Source organism: Salmo salar, chromosome ssa19 (assembly GCF_905237065.1).
Source record: "Salmo salar chromosome ssa19, Ssal_v3.1, whole genome shotgun sequence".
NCBI lineage: Eukaryota > Metazoa > Chordata > Actinopteri > Salmoniformes > Salmonidae > Salmo > Salmo salar.
Genome location: NC_059460.1, coordinates 65965563 through 65985720, shown reverse-complemented (window position 1 = coordinate 65985720; position 20158 = coordinate 65965563). Strand labels below are relative to the sequence as shown.

The following is a 20158-nucleotide window of genomic DNA, read 5'->3' as shown; positions in this document are numbered from 1 at the left end:
CAGTGAGAGACAGAATAACAACAAAAAAATCCAGAAAAACGAATGTCAAAAATGTTATAAATTGATTTGCATTTTAATGAGGGAAATAAGTATTTGACTCCTCTGCAAAACATGACTTAGTACTTGGTGGCAAAACCCTTGTTGGCAATCACAGAGGTCAGACGTTTCTTGTAGTTGGCCACCAGGTTTGCACACAAGTCAGGAGGGATTTTGTCCCACTCCTCTTTGCAGATCTTCTCCAAGTCATTAAGATTTCGAGGCTGACGTTTGGCAACTCAAACCTTCAGCTCCCTCCACAGATTTTCTATGGGATTAAGGTCTGGAGACTGGCTAGGCCACTCCAGGACCTTAATGTGCTTCTTCTTGAGCCACTCCTTTGTTGCCTTGGCCGTGTGTTTTGGGTCATTGTCATGCTGGAATACCCATCCATGACCCATTTTCAATGCCCTGGCTGAGGGAAGGAGGTTCTCACCCAAGATTTGACGGTATATGGCCCCGTCCATCGTCCCTTTGATGCGGTGAAGTTGTCCTGTCCCCTTAGCAGAAAAACACCCCCAAAGCATAATGTTTCCACCTCCATGTTTGACGGTGGGGATGATGTTCTTGGGGTCATAGGCAGCATTCCTCCTCCTCCAACCACGGCGAGTTGAGTTGATGCCAAAGAGCTCCATTTTGGTCTCATCTGACCACAACACTTTCACCCAGTTGTCCTCTGAATCATTCAAACTTCAGACGGGCATGTATATGTGCTTTCTTGAGCAGGGGGACCTTGCGGGTGCTGCAGGATTTCAGTCCTTCATGGCGTAATGTGTTACCAATTGTTTTCTTGGTGATTATGGTCCCAGCTGCCTTGAGATCATTGACAAGATCCTCCCGTGTAGTTCTGGGCTGATTCCTTGCCGTTTTCATGATCATTGCAACTCCACGAGGTGAGATCTTGCATGGAGCCCCAGGCCGAGGGAGATTGACCGTTCTTTTGTGTTTCTTCCATTTGCGAATAATCGCACCAACTGTTGTCACCTTCTCACCAAGCTGCTTGGCGATGGTCTTGTAGCCCATTCCAGCCTTGTGTAGGTCTACAATCTTGACCCTGACATTCTTGGAGAGCTCTTTGGTCTTGGCCATGGTGGAGAGTTTGGAATCTGATTGATTGATTGCTTCTGTGGACAGGTGTCTTTTATACAGGTAACAAACTGAGATTAGGAGCACTCCCTTTAAGAGTGTGCTCCTAATCTCAGCTCGTTACCTGTATAAAAGACACTTGGGAGCCAGAAATCTTTCTGATTGAGAGGGGGTCAAATACTTATTTCCCTCATTAAAATGCAAATGAATTTATAACATTTTTGACATGCGTTTTTCTGGATTTTTTTGTTGTTATTCTGTCTCTCACTGTTCAAATAAACCTACCATTAAAATTATACACTGATCATTTCTTTGTCAGTGGGAAAACGTACAAAATCAGCAGGGGATCAAATACTTTTTTCCCTCACTGTAGGTGCGTTCACTTCTCTTGAACCTTTGTTACATTGCAGAATGGTTTGTACTGAACGTCATTTCCCCAAAACGTTCCTATACATTCTTGAACAGAATTTGAAGTACAGTATGTTTGCGCCAATTTAGTGGGTGTGGAACAGACCTGCCGATATCAGGTCCCCCAGTTGACAGTGCATGTCTGAGCAGAAATCAAGTCATGATGTCAAAGGAATTGTTCGTAGAGCTCCGAGACAGGATTGTGGGGTCACAGATCTGGGGAAGGGTACCAAAACATTTCTGCAGCATTGAAGGTGCCCAAGAACACAGTGGCCCCCATCTTTCTTAAATGGAAGAAGTTTAGAACCACCAAGACTCTTCCTAGAGCTGGCTGCCCGGCCAAACTGAGCAATTGTGGGAGAAGGGCCTTGTTCAGGGAGGTGACCATAAACCCGATGGTCACTCTGACAGAGCTCCAGAGTTCCTCTGTGGAGATGGGAGAACCTTCCAGAAGGACAACTATTAATGCAGCACTCCACCAATCAGGCCTTTATGGTAGAGTGGGCAGATGGAAGCCACTTCTTAGTAAAAGACATATGACAGCCCGCTCAGAGTTTGCCAAAAGGCACCTAAATACTCTCAGACCATGAGAAACAAGATTCTCTGGTCTGACGAAACCAAGATTGAAGCTTTGGCCTGAATTCCAAGCATTATCTCTGGAGGAAACCTGGCACCATCCCTACGGTGAAGAATGGTGTTGGCAGCATCATACTGTGGGCATGCTTTTCAGCAGCAAGGACTGGGACACAATCTCAATCCCACTCCACACTGTCCTTTCACACCTGGACAAAAGGAACACCTATATGAGAATGCTATTCATTAACTACAGCTCAGCGACCCTGGGACTAAACACCTCCCTCTGCAACTGGATCCTGGACTTCCTGACGGGCCACCCCCAGGTGGTAAGGGTAGGTAACAACACATCCGCCACGCTGATCCTCAACACGTGGGCCCCTCAGGGGTGCGTGCTCAGTCCCCTCCTGTACTCCCTGTTCACTCATGCCTCCACAGCCAGGCACGACTCCAACACCATCATTAAGTTTGCTGATGATACAACAGTGGTAGGCCTGATCACGACAACGATGAGACAGCCGATATGGAGGAGGTCAGAAACCTGACCGTGTGGTGCAAGGACAACAACCTCTCCCTCAACGTGATCAAGACAAAGAAGATGATTGTGGACTACAGGAAAAGGAGGACTGAGCACGCCCCCATTTTTATCATTGGGGCTGTAGTGGAGCAGGCTGAGAGCTTCAAGTTCCTTGGCATCCACATCACAAAGAAACTAACATGGTCCACATCACAAAGAAACTAACATGGTCCAAGCACACCAAGACAGTCGGGAAGTGGGACAACAAAACCTATTCCCCTCAGGAGAGTGAAAAGATTTGGCATGGGTCGTCAGATCCTCAAAAGATTTTACAGTGGCACCATCGAGAGCATCCTGATGGGTTGCATCACTGCCTGGTATGGCAACTGTTCAGCCTCCGACCGCAAGGCACTACAGTGGGTAGTGCGTACTGTCCAGTACATAACTGGGCCTAAGCTTCCTGCCATCCAGGACCTCTATACCAGGCGGTGTTAGAGGAAGGCCTTAAAAATTGTCAAAGGCTCCAGCCACCCTAGTCATAGACCGTTCTCTCTGCTACCACACAGGAATTGGTACCAGAGCGCCAAGTCTAGGTCGAAGAGGCTTCCAAACAGCTTCTACCCCCAAGCCATAAGACTCCTGAACAGCTGATCAAATGGCCCAGACTATTTGCATCCCCCCCAAACCTCTTCTATGCTGCTGCTACTCTCTGTTAAGAGTGTGCTCCTAATCTCAGCTCATTACCTGTATAAAAGACACCTGGGAGCCAGAAATCTTTCTGATTGAGAGGGGGTCAAATACTTATTTCCCTCATTAAAATGCAAATCAATTTATAACATTTCTGACATGCGTTTTTCTGGATATTTTTGTTGTTATTCTGTCTCTCACAGTTCAAATAAACCTACCATTAAAATTATAGACTGATCCTTTCTTTGTCAGTGAGCAAACGTACAAAATCAGCAGGGGATCAAATACTTTATTCCCCCACTGTAATTGTTCCTTGTATGCTAATTGGGTCAGTAAAATATTAATAAGGACATTAACATTAATTTTCAATGCATAAATAAATTGCATTTATTAACTTCTTTGGGATAGGGGGCAGTATTTTCACGGCCTGATAAAAAACGTACCCGATTTAATCTGGTTACTACTCCTGCCCAGAAACTAGAAATCATATAATTAGTAGATTTGGATAGAAAACTCTCTAAAGTTTCTAAAACTGTTTGAATGGTGTCTGTGAGTATAACAGAACTCATATGGCAGGCCAAAACCTGAGAAGATTCCATACTGGAAGTGCCCTGTCTGACAATTTGTTGTCCTTCTGTTGCATCTCTAACGACATTACAGCATCTGTGCTGTAACGTGACACTTTCTAAGGCTTCTATTGGCTCTCTAAAGCCGCCAGAAAGTGGAATGGGGTGTCTGCTGTCTCTGGGCAAAGTACAGCAGCAGAGTTTGTAAGTGGTCAGCCTGTGGACAGTGAGACTGGAGATGCGCGTTCATCAGACTTTTCCATTTTTTTATTTTAGTCTTTGAATGAATACAACGTCGCCCGGTTGGAATATTATCGCTATTTTACAAGAAAAATAGCATAAAAATAGATTTTTAACAGCGTTTGACACGCAAGCAGAAAGTTTGTCCTCAACAGGTTAAAGTGGCCAATGATTTGAGTCTGTATGTAGGCAGCGGCCTCTCTGAGTTAGTGATTGCTGTTTAACAGTGTGACGACCTTGAGATAGAAGCTGTTTTTCAGTGTCTTGGTCCCAGCTTTGATGCACCTGTACTGACCTTGCCTTCTGGATGGTAGCGGGGTGATCAGGCATTGGCTCGGGTGGTTGTTGTCCTTGATGATCTTTTTGTCCTTCCTGTGACAGCAGGTGCTGTAGGTGTCCTGGAGGTAGTTTGCCCCCGGTGATGCGTTGGGTAGACCGCACCACCCTCTGGAGAGCTTTGCGGTAGAGGGCAGTGCAGTTGCCGGACCAGGCGGTGATACAGCCTGACAGGATGCTCTCAATTGTGCGTCTGTAAAGGTTTGTCAGGGTTTTAGGTGACAAGCCACATTTCTTCAGCCTACCGAGTTTGACGAGGGACTGTTGTGCCTTCTTCACCACACAGCATTTCAGTTTGTCTGTGATGTGAATGCCGAGGAACTTAAAACTTTCCACCTTCTCCATTACTGTCCCGTCGATGTTGATAGGGGGGTGATCCCTCTGCTGTTTCCTGAAGTCAACGATCATCTCCTTTGTTTTGTTGACGTTGAGTGAGAGGTTGTTTTCATGACACCACACTCTGAGTGCCCTCACCTCCTCCATGTAGGCTGTCTCATGGTTGTTGGTAATCAAGCCCACTACTGTTGTGTCGTCTGTAAACTTGATGATTGAGTTGGAGGCGTGCATGGCCACACAGTCATGGGTGAACAGGGAGTACAGGAGGTGGCTGAGCACGCACCCGCAGCGAAGTGGAGATGTTGTTTCGTACCTTCACCACCTGAGGGCGGCCCGTCAGAAAGTCCAGGACCCAATTGCACAGGGCGAGGTTGAAACCCAGGGCCTCAAGCTTAATGATGAGCTTGGTGGGTACTATGGTGTTGAATGCTGCAAACTGAAGTGGATCTAGAGTGGCAGCTAAGGTGGAGTTGATATAATCCTTGATTAGTCTCTCAAAGCACTTCATGATGATAGAAGTGAGTGCTACGAGGCGATAGTCATTTAGTTCAGTTACCTTTGCCTTCTTCGGTACAGGAACAATGGTGACCATCTGGAAGCATGTGGGAACAGCAGACTGTGATAGGGAGAGATTTAATATGTCCGTAAACACACTAGCCAGTTGGTCTGCGCAAGCTCGGCTAGGGATGCCGTCTGGGCCTGCAGCCTAGCGAGGGTTAACACGTTTAAATGTCTTACTCACTTCGGCCACAGGGAAGGAGAGGGGGGGCCCACAGCACTTGGTAGCTGGCCACGTCGGTGGCACTGTATTATCCTCAAAGCGGGCAAAGAAGGTGTTTAGTTTGTCAGGAAGCAAGATGTTGGGTGTCCGTGGCGTGACTGGTTTTCTATTTGTCGTCCGTAATTGCCTGTAGACCCTGCCACATACGTCTCATATCTGAGCCGTTGAATTACGACTCCACTTTGTCCCTATACCTACATTTCACTTGTTTGAATGCCTTGGGGAGGAAATAACTACACTGTTTATATTCGGCCATATTCCCAGTCGCTTTCAGTTTTGCGCGAATGCCGCCATCTATCCACGGTTTCTGGTTAGGGTAGGTTTTAATAGTCACAGTGGGTACAACATCACCAATGCACTTCCTTATAAACTCACTCACCGAGGCAGCGTATAAATCGATGTTATACTCTGAGGCTGCCCGGAACACTTCCCTGTACTTGTGATCTAAACAATTTTGAAGCATGGATTCCGATTGGTCTGTCCAGCGTTGAACGATTCTAGTCACGGATACATTACTAAGTTCAAATTGTTCATATTCCCATTAACTTCCCTGGGCTAGGTGGGACGCTTGCGTCCCACCCTAGTCAACAGCCAGTGGAATTGCGTGGTGCGAAATACAAATACCTCAAAAATGCTATAACTTCAATTTCTCAAACATATAACTATTTTACACCATTTTAAAGACAAGACTCTCATTAATCTAACCACATTGTCCAATTTCAAAAAGGCTTTACAGCGAAAACAAAACATTAGATTATGTCAGGAGAGTACCCTGCCAAAAATAATCACACAGCCATTTTCAAAGCAAGCATATATGTCACAAAACCAAAACCACAGCTAAATGCAGCACTAACCTTTGATGATCTTTATCAGATGACACTCCTAGGACATTATGTTATACAATACATGCATGTTTTGTTCAATCAAGTTCATATTTATATCAAAAAACAGCTTTTTACATTAGCATGTGATGTTCAGAACTAGCATACCCACCGAAAACTTACGGTGAATTTACTAAATTACTCATGATAAACGTTGACAAAATACATAACAATTATTTTAAGAATTATAGATACAGAACTCCTTTATGCAATCGCGGTGTCAGATTTTAAAATAGCTTTTTGGCGAAACCACATTTTGCAATTTTCTGAGTACATAGCTCGGCCATCATGGCTAGCTATTTTGACACCCACCAAGTTTGGGAGTCACTAAACTCAGAATTACTATTAGAAAAATTGGATTGCTTTGCTGTTCTTCGTCAATGCACTCCCAGGACTTCTACTTCAACAACAAATGTTGTTTTGGTTCCAAATAATCCATAGTTATATTCAAATAGCTCCGTTTTGTTCGTGCGTTCAGGTCACTATCCGAAGGGTGACGCGCGTCGCATTTCGTGACAAAAAATTCAAAATATTCCATTACCGTACTTAGAAGCATGTCAAATGCTGTTTAAAATCAATTTTTATGCTATTTTTCTCATAAAATAGCGATAATATTCCAACCGGGCAACGTTGTATTGATTCAAAGGCTGAAAGAAAAAAATGGAGAATTCTCGTGAACGCGCATCTCAGTCTCACTGTCCCCAGACTGACCACTCACAAACAGAGGTGTTGTACTTTGCCCAGAGACAGCAGACACCCCATTCCACTTTCTGGCGGCTTTAGAGAGCCAATGGGAGTCTTAGAAAGTGTCACGTTACAGCACAGATACTGTATTTTCGATAGAGATGCAACAGAATGACAACAAATTGTCAGACAGGGCACTTCCTGTATGGAATCTTCTCAGGTTTTGGCCTAATATATGCATATTCTCGCTTCCGGGCAAGAGGAGTAACCAGTTTAAATCGGGTACGTTTTTTTATCCGGCCTTGCAAATACTGCCCCCTAGCCCCAACAGGTTAAAGCTCAAATTGCTAGTAGTCACTGTAAACCTAACTAGCTATTGTCTGCTAGAAGTCACTTGAAAGAAAGGGAGTGTTACCAATGCATTTGCATTAATCAGATGTGCCTGGGCAATGAATCTATGGGAGAGACCCATGTAAAATGGCAGATTAGGGGGGAACATGGAGCTCACTCTGGAGTGAGCACTAGGCAGAGAGTGAGCCCTAGGCAGAAGGGGGATTTTGTCTTGTTATCTTTGGGAGTGAGTTGACATCATCTCCATGGATAAGGTTTTATTTACCATGCACGGTTTTTCTTACCTCTGCTTTAGATCCTCAATTTGAGAACACTGTATTAATGGCAGCAGCTGCTTTCGGTTCACCAGAGCGTTGTGTTGTGGGTTACTCTGTTGATGGCTTCAACAGCAGCTTTAACCGAGATAACACATCATCTACTCATAAATGGACTCCACAAACAAATGGCTACCTCATAATCTCCGTACAGGGGCTAAATGGGTACATGATATGAGAGATATGCAGTGCATATACACTGAGTTTACAAAACATTAAGAACACATTCCTAATATTGAGTTGTAAGTAATAAGTAATATATATGCCGCACTGGTTCATGAAGCAACTTTCTTTCCAGCCTTGGCACACACTTTTTATACAGTTTTCATCCTTACATCACACACATAGTAACTTCTCTTTATGTTAACGATTCATCCCCTCTTGCATTTTATCCACCATTATCTTTTTGCCTTGCACTAATTTTAGCTTGGTTTCATATTAGGGCATAGATTCCATTGGTGGTGTAACCATAGCAACAGTAAACATTAGGCCATAGCAATAGTACAAAAATAAACAGACATGCCCACTCCCAAGACAGATGCATGTCTAATGGTGCCTAATGACCTAGACACACATATCGAGTGCACTTATTCTGCTGAGTCTAACATGTATAATGGGCCCACATGTAGTGGAAAATTCCCAATATCACCTACCACCATACCCCGTTCAAAGGCAATTAAATATTTTGCCATACCCATTCAACCTCTGCATGGCACACATACAGAATCCATGTCTCAATTGTCTCAAGGCTTACACATTTTTCTTTAACCTGTCTCCTCTCCTTCATCCACACTGATTGAAGTGGATTTAGCAAGTGACATCAATTAGGCTTTCACTTGGATTCACCTGGTCAGTCTATGTCATGGAAAGGTGTTCCTAATGTTTTGTACGCTCAGTGTACAAGCTGGATAGTGACATAGATTTAATACTGCAGTACATTAGTCCACAATACAGATGTGAAACATTTCTAGGCATAGCCACGGCATTTAATGTGTATCGGCGAAGTAGACTACAGCAAAGCATCAGCGGAATAGTGTGCAATAAGATTTAAATAATATTGAAACAATAAGATTGAAACCGATGTTAATGAACTTAAAAAGAAGAACATCTTTCTGAGAGAAGCCTTACTTGACATACAGACTAGATCCATGAGAGAAAATCTAGTACTTGCTGGTATCCAAGAGAAAGAAGGAGATGTTCCTGAGGGTGTAGTTAGGGAATTCCTCCTTACAGTGCTTCAGATCCCACACGAAGCTGTCGACAAAATCCAACTCGAACGTGTACACCGTTTCGGACAGAGAGGGGAGACGTATGAATGCTCATTCGTTGCCAAATTAGCTTTCTTTAAAGATAAAATAATGGTTAAAAGCCTCACTTTGTCTCTGTAGATGGTTTGCACTCTGACAAATCAACTGTACATTTTGGTGTTCATCAAGGCTTCGTTTTAGGACCACTATTGTTTTCACTATATATTTTACCTCTTGGTGATGTCATCCGCAAACATAATGTTAACTTTCACTGCTATGCGGACAACACACAGCTGTACATTTCAATGAAATATGGTGAAGCCCCAAAATTGCCCTCCATGGAAGCCTGTGTTTCAGACATAAGGAAGTGGATGGTGGCAAATGTTTTACTTTTAAACGCGGACAAAACAGAGATGCTAGTTCTAGGTCCCAGGAAACAATGAGATCTTCTGTTGAATCTGACAATTAGTCTTGATGGTTGTACAGTCATCTCAAATAAAACTGTGAAGGACATCGTGTTACTCTGGAATCTGATCTCTCTTTTGAAAAAAGGCCAACTTTTTTCCATCTACGTAACATTGCAAAAATCTGAAACTTTCTGTCCAAAAATGATGCAGAAAAATTCATCCATGCTTTTGTCACTTATAGGTTAGACTACTTTCCGGCTACCCGTAAAAAGCACTAAATAAACTTCAGTTAGTGATAAATATGGCAGCTAGAATCTTGACTAGAACCAAAAAAATGTATCATATTACTCCAGTGCTAGCCTCTCTACACTGGCTTCCTGTTAAGGCTAGGGCTGATTTCAAGGTTTTACTGCTAACCTACAAAGCATTACATGGGCTTGCTCCTACCTATCTTTCCGATTTGGTCCTGCCGTACATACTTACACGTACGCTACGGTCACAAGACACAAGCCTCCTTACTGTCCCTAGAATTTCTAAGCAAACAGCTGGAGACAGGCCTTTCTCCTATAGAGCTCAATTTTTATGGAATGGTCTGCCTATCCATGTGTGAGACGCAGACTCGGTCTCGACCTTTAAGTCTTTATTGAAGACTCATCTCTTCAGTAGATCCTATGAATGAGTGTAGTATGGCCCAGGAGTGTGAAGGTGAACGGAAAGGCACTGGAGCAACGAACCACCCGTACTGTCTCTGCCTGGCCAGTTCCCCTCTTTCCACTGGGATTCTCTGCCTCAAACCTTATTACAGGGGCTGAGTCACTGGCTTACTGGTGCTCTTCCATGCCATCCCTAGGAGGTGTGTGTCACTTGCCCCCAAGGTTCAGTCTGTTATACAGCGGCTTGTGAAAGTATTCACCACCCTTGGCATTTTCCCTATTTTGTTGCCTTACAACCTGGAATTAAAACATATTTTTGGGGGGTTTGTATCATTTTATTTACACAACATGCCTACCACTTTGAAGATGCTAAATATTTTTGATTGAGAAACAAACAAGAAATAAGACAAAAAAACTGAAAACTTGAGCGTGCATAACTATTCACCCCCCCCCCCCCCCAAAGTCAATACTTTGTAAAGCCACCTCTTGCAGCAATTACAGCTCCAAGTCTATTGGGTATGTCTCTATAAGCTTGGCACATCTAGCCACTGGGATTTTTGCCCATTCTTCAAGGCAATACTGCTCCAGCTCCTTCAAGTTGGATGAGGTTCCCGCTGGTGTACAGCAATCTTTAAATCATACCACAGATTCTGAATTGGATTGAGGTCTGGCCTTTAACTAGGCCATTCCAAGACATTTAAATGTTTCCCCTTAAACCACTTGAGTGTTGCTTTAGCAGTATGCGTATGGTCATTGTCCTGCTGGAAGGTGAACCTCTGTCCCAGTCTCAAATCTCTGGAAGACTGAAACAGGTTTCCCGCAAGAATTTCCCTGTATTTAGCATCATGCATCATTCCTTCAATTCTGACCAGTTTCCCAGTCCCTGCCGATGAAAAACAGCCCCACAGCATGATGCTGCCACCAGCATGCTTCACTGTGGGGATGTGTTCTCGGGGTGATGAAAGGTGTTGGGTTTGCACCAGACATAGTGTTTTCCTAGATAGCCAAAAAGATACATTTTAGTCTCATCTGACCAGAGTACCTTTTTCCATATGTTTGGGGAGTCTCCCACATGCCTTTTGGCGAATACTAAACATGTTTGCTTATTTTTTTTCTTAAAGAAATGGATTTTTTCTGGCCACTCTTCCGTAAAGCCCAGCTCCGTGGAGTGTATGACTTAAAGTGGTCCTATGGACAGATACTCCAATCTCCGCTGTGGAATTTTGAAGCTCCTTCAGGGTTATCTTTGGTCTCTTTGTTGCCTCGCTGATTAATTCTCTCCTTGCCTGGTCCGTGAGTTTTGGTGGATGGTCCTCTCTTGGCAGGTTTGTTGTGGTGCCATTTTCTTTCCATTTAAAAACAATGGATTTAATGGTGCTCCTTGGGATGTTAAAAGTTTCTGATATTTTTTTATAACCCAACCCTGATCTGTACTTCTACACAACTTTGTCCCTGACCTGCTTGGAGAGCTCCTTGGTATTCATAATTCCACTTTCTTGGTGGTGCCCCTTGCTTAGTGGTGTTGCAGACTCTGGGGCCTTTCAGAACAGGTGTATATATACTGAGATCATGTGACAGATCATGTGACACACGGGTGGACTTTATTTAACTAATTATGTCACTTCTGAAGGTAATTGGTTGCACCAGATCTTATTTAGGAGCTTCATAGCAAAGGGGGTGAATACATATGCATGCACCACTTTTCCATTATTATTTAAAAAAAATTTAAACAAGTTATTTCATTTCACTTCACCAATTTGGTCTATTTTGTGTATGTCCATTACATAAAATCCAGTTAAAACTCAATTTAAATTACAGGTTGTAATGCAACAAAATAGGAAAAACGCCAAGGGGGGTGAATACTTTAGCAAGGCACTGGCCTAGAGTATTTCTCCTGTCTAATTCTCTTTTACTCTCTTTCTCTCTTGGAGGACCTGAGCCCTAGGACCATGCCTGAGGACTACCTGGCATGATGACTCGTTGCTGTCCCCAGTCCACCTGGTCGTGCTGCTGCTCCAGTGTCAACTGTTCTGCCTGCAGCTATGGAACCATGACCTGTTCACCGGACGTGCTACCTTGTCCCAGACCTGCTGTTTTCAACTCTCTAGAGACAGCAGGAGCGGTAGAGAAACTCTGAATGATCGCTATGAAAAGCCAACTGACATTTACTCATAAGGTGCTGACCTGTTGCACCCTCTACAACCACTATGATTATTATTATTTGACCCTGCTGGTCATCTATGAATATTTGAACATCTTGGCCATGTTCTGTTATAATCTCCACCCGACACAGCCAGAAGAGGACTGGCCACCCCCATAGCCTGGTTCCTCTCTAGGTTTCTTCCTAGGTTCCGGCCTTTCTAGGGAGTTTTTCCTAGCCACCGTGCTTCTACACCTGCATTGCTTGCTATTTGGGGTTTTAGGCTGGGTTTCTGTACAGCACTTTCTGACATCAGTTGATGTAAGAAGGGCTTTATAAATACATTTGACTGATTGATTCATTCATTTTTGTAATGGCAATATTGGTAAGAGGTAACAATCCTTTGCATAAACTACCTACATTATTACAAATATGAATTGTTATTTATGGAAGTTAAGATGAGCAGGCTTTAAAAAAAAATATATATATATATATATATATATATACATACAGTTGAAGTCGGAAGTTCACATACACCTTAGCCAACTACACTTAAACTCAGTTTTTCTCAATTCCTGACATTTAATCCTAGTAAAAATTCCCTGTCGGTTAGGATCACCACTTCATTTTAAGAATGTGAAATGTCAGAATAATAGTAGAGAGAATTATTTATTTCAGCTTTTATTTCTTTCATCACATTCCCAGAGGGTCAGAAGTTTACATACACTCAATTAGTATTTGTTAGCATTGCCTTTAAATTGTTTAACTTGGGTCAAACATTTTGGGTAGCCTTCCACAAGCTTCCCACAATAAGTTGGGTGAATTTTGGCCCATTCCTCCTGACAGAGCTGGTGTAACTGAGTCAGGTTTGTAGGCCTCCTTGCTCGCACACACTGTTTCAGTTCTGCCCAAGGATTGAGGTCAGGGCTTTGTGATGGCCACTCTAATACCTTGACTTTGTTGTCAATTTTGCCACAACTTTGGAAGTATTCTTGGGGTCATTGTCCATTAGGAAGACCCATTTGCGACCAAGCTTTAACTTTCTGATGTCTTGAGATTGTCACGGGTGTCGTAGGGAACGCAGCAGGAACGTGTAAACTCATCTTCTTATTTTATTAAAAAAGGAAAACAAAAGAAACACGTATGCAAAACCAACAAACGACACTAAACAGTACCGTCAGGTGCACGAACACAAAACAGGAAACAACTACCCACAAATCCCATAGAAAAAACACCCCTCTTAAATAGGACCTTCAATTAGAAGCAACGAGGAGCAGCTGCTTCCAATTGAAGGTCAACCCAATAAACACCACATAGAAATATACATACTAGAACTAACATAGAAATAGACTAACATAGAACATAGCCCAACAAACCCCGAAACACTCTAAACAAACACCCCCTGCCACGCCCTGACCAAACTACAATAACAAACAACTTATTTTACTGGTCAGGACGTGACAGAGATGTTGCTTCAATGTATCCACATAATTTTCCTACCTCATGATGCCATCTATTTTTAACGTGCACCATTCCCTCCTGCACTAAAGCACCCCCACAACATGATGCTGCCACCCCCGTGCTTCACAGTTGGAATGGTGTTCTTCAGCTTGCAAGCCTCCCCCTTTTTCCTCCAAACATAACGATGGTCATTATGGCCAAACAGTTCTATTTTTGTATCATCAGACCATTGGACATTTCTCCAAAAAGTATGATCTTTGTCCCCATATGCAGTTGCAAACCGTAGTCTGGCTTTTTTATGGCGGTTTTGGAGCAGTGGCTTCTTCCTTGCTGAGCGGCCTTTCAGGTTATGTCGATATAGGACTTGTTTTACTGTGAATAGAGATACTTTTATACCTGTTTCCTCCAGCATCTTCACAAGGTCCTTTGCTGTTGTTCTGGGACTGATTTGAAGGACTAAGTTTGAAGGTAGGCCTTGAAATACATCGACAGGTACACCTCCAATTGACTCAAATTATGTCAATTAGCCTATCAGAAGCTTCTAAAGCCATGACATAATTTTCTGGAATTTTCCAAGTTGTTTAAAGGCACAGTCATCTTAGTTTATGTAAACTTCTGACCCACTGGAATTTTGATACAGTGAATTATAAATGAAATAATCTGTCTGTAAACAATTGTTGGAAAAATTACTTGTGTCATGCATATAGTAGATGTCCTAAACGACTTGCCAAAACCATAGTTTGTTAATTAACAAGAAATTTGTGGAGTGGTTGAAAAACAAGTTTTAATGACTCCAACCTAAGTGTATGTAAACTTCCGACTTCAACTGTAAAAATAACCCAAGGATTATATTCAAAAAGACCCAGCCTCTAGGTCAACCAGCATGAGAGTAAAAAATACCTAAATACCTCATTTGTTGGGTTATTCACACAACACAACAGGCTGGGTAAAAACAACTCAACATGTGATCTGTCCGCTATTTAACCAGCGCTGGGTTACCAAATAACCCAAATTGGGTTGTTTTTAGCCCATGATTTGTTTGTAGTGTACCTGGTGATTTCATTGATCATTGTCATATTTCAGATAGTCCTAGTTTGGGTGGCTACTGGCTATATGTCTGAAGATAGCGTAACATTGCACCGCTTTCAATATTATGGGATGAAGATTTTTATTGATGTATTTATTTTTATTTAACCTTTATTTAACTAGGCAAGTCAGCAACACATGACAACACAGCATCGTAGCAACACGACATGACAACAACATGGTAGCAACACAACATGGCAGCTGCACAACATGGTAGCAGCACAAAACATGGTACAAACATTATTGGGTACAGAAAACAGGACAAAGTGCAAGAAGGTAGAGACAACAATACATCACACAAAACAGCCACAGTCATTGCATGTATAAACATTTGTAAAATCAGTTGTACAACAACCTGTCAACAACAGTTTAATTTTCACATTGTATAAATCTATAAAACATGCTTTTCTTAAAAAAAAACTCAATGATGAATCATTTAAATTAGTGTGCAACAATTTATTAATAGCCACAAATGGCAGAGTATGCCAGATGGACTGGTCCATTTTTAGCCTCGTGGCCTGTCTGACTTGGGTTTTTAGTGCAAAATTCTCCTTATCTTGCTAATGATGGGGGGCCTCTAGGAGAAAAATGGGGCCGGTGTGTTAGAAAGGGACAAATTTTGGTCCCAGTCCGCCACTGTTATGACGAAAAACAAAGTCATACAGTCCTGCCCTGACTATTGTCTCCTCAGAGTGGCCTGCATTCTAAGACTAGTACTGTATGGTGAATGTGAGGTGCGTATGACTTGACATGCTCATTGTGCTGGACGCCAGTCTTCCATGGTCTCCCAGTGATGTCCTGCAGCAGAGAGGCAATGTGGATGGCTGTGTCCTTTGTCCAGGCACCCCAAACTTCTCTGTCACTCCTCTTAGGAGACACCTCTCCTTGGTCTCCTCCAAAAATGTCCCCTCTCTACATGACAGGAACAGAGGAAGTGTCACAGTCTGTAATATGATGTGGTGGTGAGGTAACAGTCTGGTGAATATGCAACATGTTTTTCCTCAGTAGTCAAAAGGCAACAGGCCAGCCATCTGCAGAGCTGGGTATGAGGCCCACATTTTCTTGGTCAGCCAGGTTACACAATGAGAGTGGTTGTCTCCATGGTGGACGGTGCAGCGATGTGACACTCCATTTAACTCCAAGTTTCTCTGCAGGGCTTCCACGGCATCAGGGTTCCACTCACAAGCATGAACATGGCTGGCCCCCGCATGCACCAAGTATGGGTTAGTGAAGTAGCCAATACCTGCATATAAATCCACCACAGTCTCCTCGCTGCAGTTGAATGAGGCAACCTGGTCACATCAAACTCATACCTGATATTGTTGTCTACATGTGTCACCCAGCTGTCCTCTCCAGCTAGCATGGTGTCGTGTCTTTATCTGAGCTGCGCTTTGAAGAATATTTCTGGGTGGATACTTTGTAGTCTTTCGTCGTGTGGTAGAACGGATACGTTGTAGTACCCTGTCAATCTGAAGAGATTGTCCGTCCTTTCCTAGGCCACGCACGTTTACAGCTGCTGCTGATAACTCAACGTCTAGGATGTATCACTTCTTTAGTGAATAAGAGTTCAAAGTTCATACCAAGTTGCCATACCACAAGCTCATGCTATATTCTGGCTGGTGTAGCTGTAACCTATTCTGGCAAATTTGTTACAATATTTGTGAGGGAGGAAGAAAGGGGCTACCCAGTTGGCAACGACCACTCCTGTAAAATGAATGTCATTCATGTTACACTCTAAAAAATGCTGGATTAAAACCAACCCAGCACTGGGTAAATAGTGGACAGAACACATGTTGGGTTATTTTTGACCCAGCCACTTGGGTCACTTAGTTGGGTTATTATTGAGCTATGATCCAACGGGTCAGATCAGAAGACTGGAGGTGTGGCATACAGATAGTTATTTTTGGCCACTGTGAGTGTAATAGCCATTACAGTTAATCTGTTCTGTTGTATTTTTAACACATGTAGGTAGGCTTTCTGAAGGCTTTGGTGCTTTCACCAAATTGTGCTGAAAAAAGGTTATTTACTCAGCGCTACATTATCTGTTCATAATGCACATTAGTGACATCTGCTGGTCAACAATATTAGCAGCATGTGATTATCAGATATGAGTTTTTTCACCACTGTTTTCAGCAAACCTCTAGAACTTTAGTAGTTTATATTCGGTTTGAAAACCAGGTTCGCATCTTACATCATGCTTCCTTTTTGGCATTATTTAAGATGCTTAAGACAAGCTTATACTATACTAAATGAAACAAATGATTTAAACAACAGTGCAGAAAGTGTGGTTTCACAAAAATACATTTTCAAAATAGTGTACTTTCAATGGATTCAACCACATACCCTCATGTCCCTGAATGATCCATAGTTCCCTACGCTACCGGTCAGGTGAATATTGTTGTACAAAGTTCAAACTATATTTGTAAGTACGGTGTTGAGTAGAGTTCGGTGTTTGAAAGCAGCTTGGAATCGAAGAAAGCATCGGAACCACAGCGAAATCATTGGGATTTTACATTTTGCAACACACGGTTTGAAAAAGCACACAATCAGATGAAGCTTCGGATGCCATTGATGACATACGTCTGATAAAGTGATAAACGCAACGGCACACTGCTTCGAAGTTCGCTGCTTAGCAAATCTTACGCATGCCTTGGAGCCCCGGTTTCAAACGTAACATCACTAGTTAAAGGTCCAGAACAGTCATTCCTATTCCCATGTAAAATAGCCTTTTGAGTGTCTAAAATATTACCCATCATATTTTTGGGGATAGAAATGCTCAAAATGTTTGAATAAGTACTTTTTCTCTCATCGCTAACTACCAGTAAGTAGACAGCCTGAGTGGGCGGGAGCTTATATTCATGAGCTCACCTTGACTGACAGCTCTTTGAAAGGCCTGTGTTGCAGTAAAATCATCTCAAGCAAATTTGGTGACACAAAAAGCAACTTAAACAACATTGAAATTGCACCAACAACATATATATATATATATATTTTATACATCTCCCATTTTGGCATGTCTCTTGTAATGACAGATGTGGTGACATGACAACTGCATCAGAGTTTTGAACAACCCAGCCTCCCCCTTTTGTTCCATTCTGGATGAAGACCTAGCTTGCCAGTAACCAAACACAGATGAAAGGGAGATACCTAGTCAGTTGTACAACTGGAAGCCTTCAACTGAAATGTGTCTTCCACATTTAACCCAACCCCTTTAATCGAAGAAGTGCAGGAAGCTGCCTTAATTAATATCTACAGCACCCAGGGAACAGTGGGTTAACTGCCTTGCTCAGGGGCAGAACAACAGCTTTTTACCTTGTCAGCTCAGGGATTTGATCCAGCAACCTTTTGGTTACTGGCTTAATGGACTAACCACTAGTCTACCTGCAGAGGGGAAACATATAAGTGTCTTTGCCATAGATGACCAGTGTAAACTTTTAATTATATTTGCTGACACCCGACAGTCAAATTTTGGCACAAATAGAGTAGCTATCTAGCTACTATATAAACAGATATACTTAAGTATCAAAGTAAATGTAATTGCTAAAATATGCATGCTTGCTTATGGCAGTCCATTTTATTCGATGATGACTTCCATTTCTGAGTTAACAGTGAATTATTTGGTGACTGTAGAGTCCAATCCAAGATCCACAAACTTTAGTGCAGGTGGGGCATATGCAGTCTGTGTTGGCTGGGGCAGGCATGGTTGTATGTCTCCTAAGCTGTTTCTGTCTCTTTGTGCTCCTCTCCTCCTCCCACCTCTGTACACCGCTCTGGCAGAGCTGCCGCCAAGTGGAACGGTTGGCAGCAGCATCCTCTAGGTCTGTGGGTTTGATGCTGCACTTCTTCCTCAATGTTTTTAGCTGGTCCTTGTAGCGCTTCATCTGCCCCCCTACAGACCGCCGGCCAAGATGTAGCTGGCCATACAGAATCTTTCACGGCAAGCGCTCCTGAGATATTCTAATGACATGCCCAAGCCAGCACAGTTGGTGTTGGGTGACCATGGCCTCCATACTCTTGCAGTTGGTCTTGGCAAGTATTTCTGTATGGGGCACACGGTTGCACCAGGTGATTCCCAGGATGCGCAGAAGGCATCTTATGTGGAATCGCTCGAGCTGCTTGTTGTAGCGATTGTAAGTGACCCAGGCTTCACAGCTGTAAAGAAGTATGGTGATGCAGACGGCTTGATAGACGGTGACTTTGGTGTGGAGGTGGAGATCCCTGTTTTGGAAAACCTTGCGTCTGAGTTTTCCGAAGGCAGCTTAGTTTAGTTTAGTTTTAGTTTAGTTTATTAATTCCACTATTTTAAAAAACAAGCACACATACAACTTGAAAAAGCCGTACATTAATAAAATAATCGAGGATAACACACAATAAAGTCTGGGACTTATTTCCATTGTGGTCCTCTTGAGACAAGATGGCTAGACAAGATCGAACACTGTATGGCACTGAAATAATACAACATGGTTCTACGTCTCCTGAGGACCACAATGATGCTTGCTTGATCCAATTTTATCCCATTTTGAATTGGAACCCGCTTCGTCAAAACCTTGGTGGTTGCTTGGAGCCTCCTGATGTTGAATAGGTTTCCATCCTACCTGAAGTCCACCTGAAGTCCACCGCAACACCGCTGATGTCCTCAAGCTCCTTGCTGACCGGAAGATGCTAAAATATACTTAAGTATCAAAAGTGAAAGTATAAATAATTTCAAATTCCTTATATTAAGCAAAGCAGACGGCACCGTTTTCTTGTTTTTTAAATTTAAGGAGAGCCCGGGGCACACTCCAACAATCAGACAATATTTACAAAAGATGCATTTGTGTTTAGTGAGTCCGCCAGACCAGAGGCAGTAGGGATGACCTCGTGTTCTCTTGATAAGTGCGTGAATTTCACCATTTTCATGTTCTGCTAAGAATTCAAAATGAAATAAGTACTTTTGCTTGTCAGGGAAAATGTGTGGAGTAAAATGTACAATAATGTCTTTAGGAATGTAGTGAAGTAAAAGTAAAATTTGTCAAAAATATAAAAAGTCAATTAAAGTACAGATACCCCAAAAAGCTGCTTAAGTAGTACTTTAAAGTATTTTTTACTTAAGTACTTTACGTCACTGTATATAAACCACCCCCCAATGCAAACACACCTTATCTGATGTTGGTTACAAGGCGGTACTTATTTAAAAAAAATAATGCCTTGTAACCAGCATCGCAGAAGGCGTGTTCATAGAGGGCACATTTTGAGAATTTTTATCGGGGAAAAGGGTATATTTTGCATTGGGAATCAGAATGACCGTTCAGGACCTTTCAAAAAGACCCAGCTGCTGGGTTAACCCAACTGATGGTTAAAAAAACTCAACTGATGGTTGAATTAACCC

General features: G+C 42.7%; 1 protein-coding gene and 1 pseudogene across 1 annotated transcript in view; both read right to left on the bottom strand.

Moving 5' to 3' along the window:
* Window positions 1-20158, bottom strand: part of LOC106579414 (pro-neuregulin-3, membrane-bound isoform) — a 436757-nt gene that overhangs the window by 369615 nt on the left and 46984 nt on the right. The window lies entirely within an intron of this gene.
* Window positions 15478-16250, bottom strand: LOC106579415 (tRNA wybutosine-synthesizing protein 2 homolog; annotated as a pseudogene).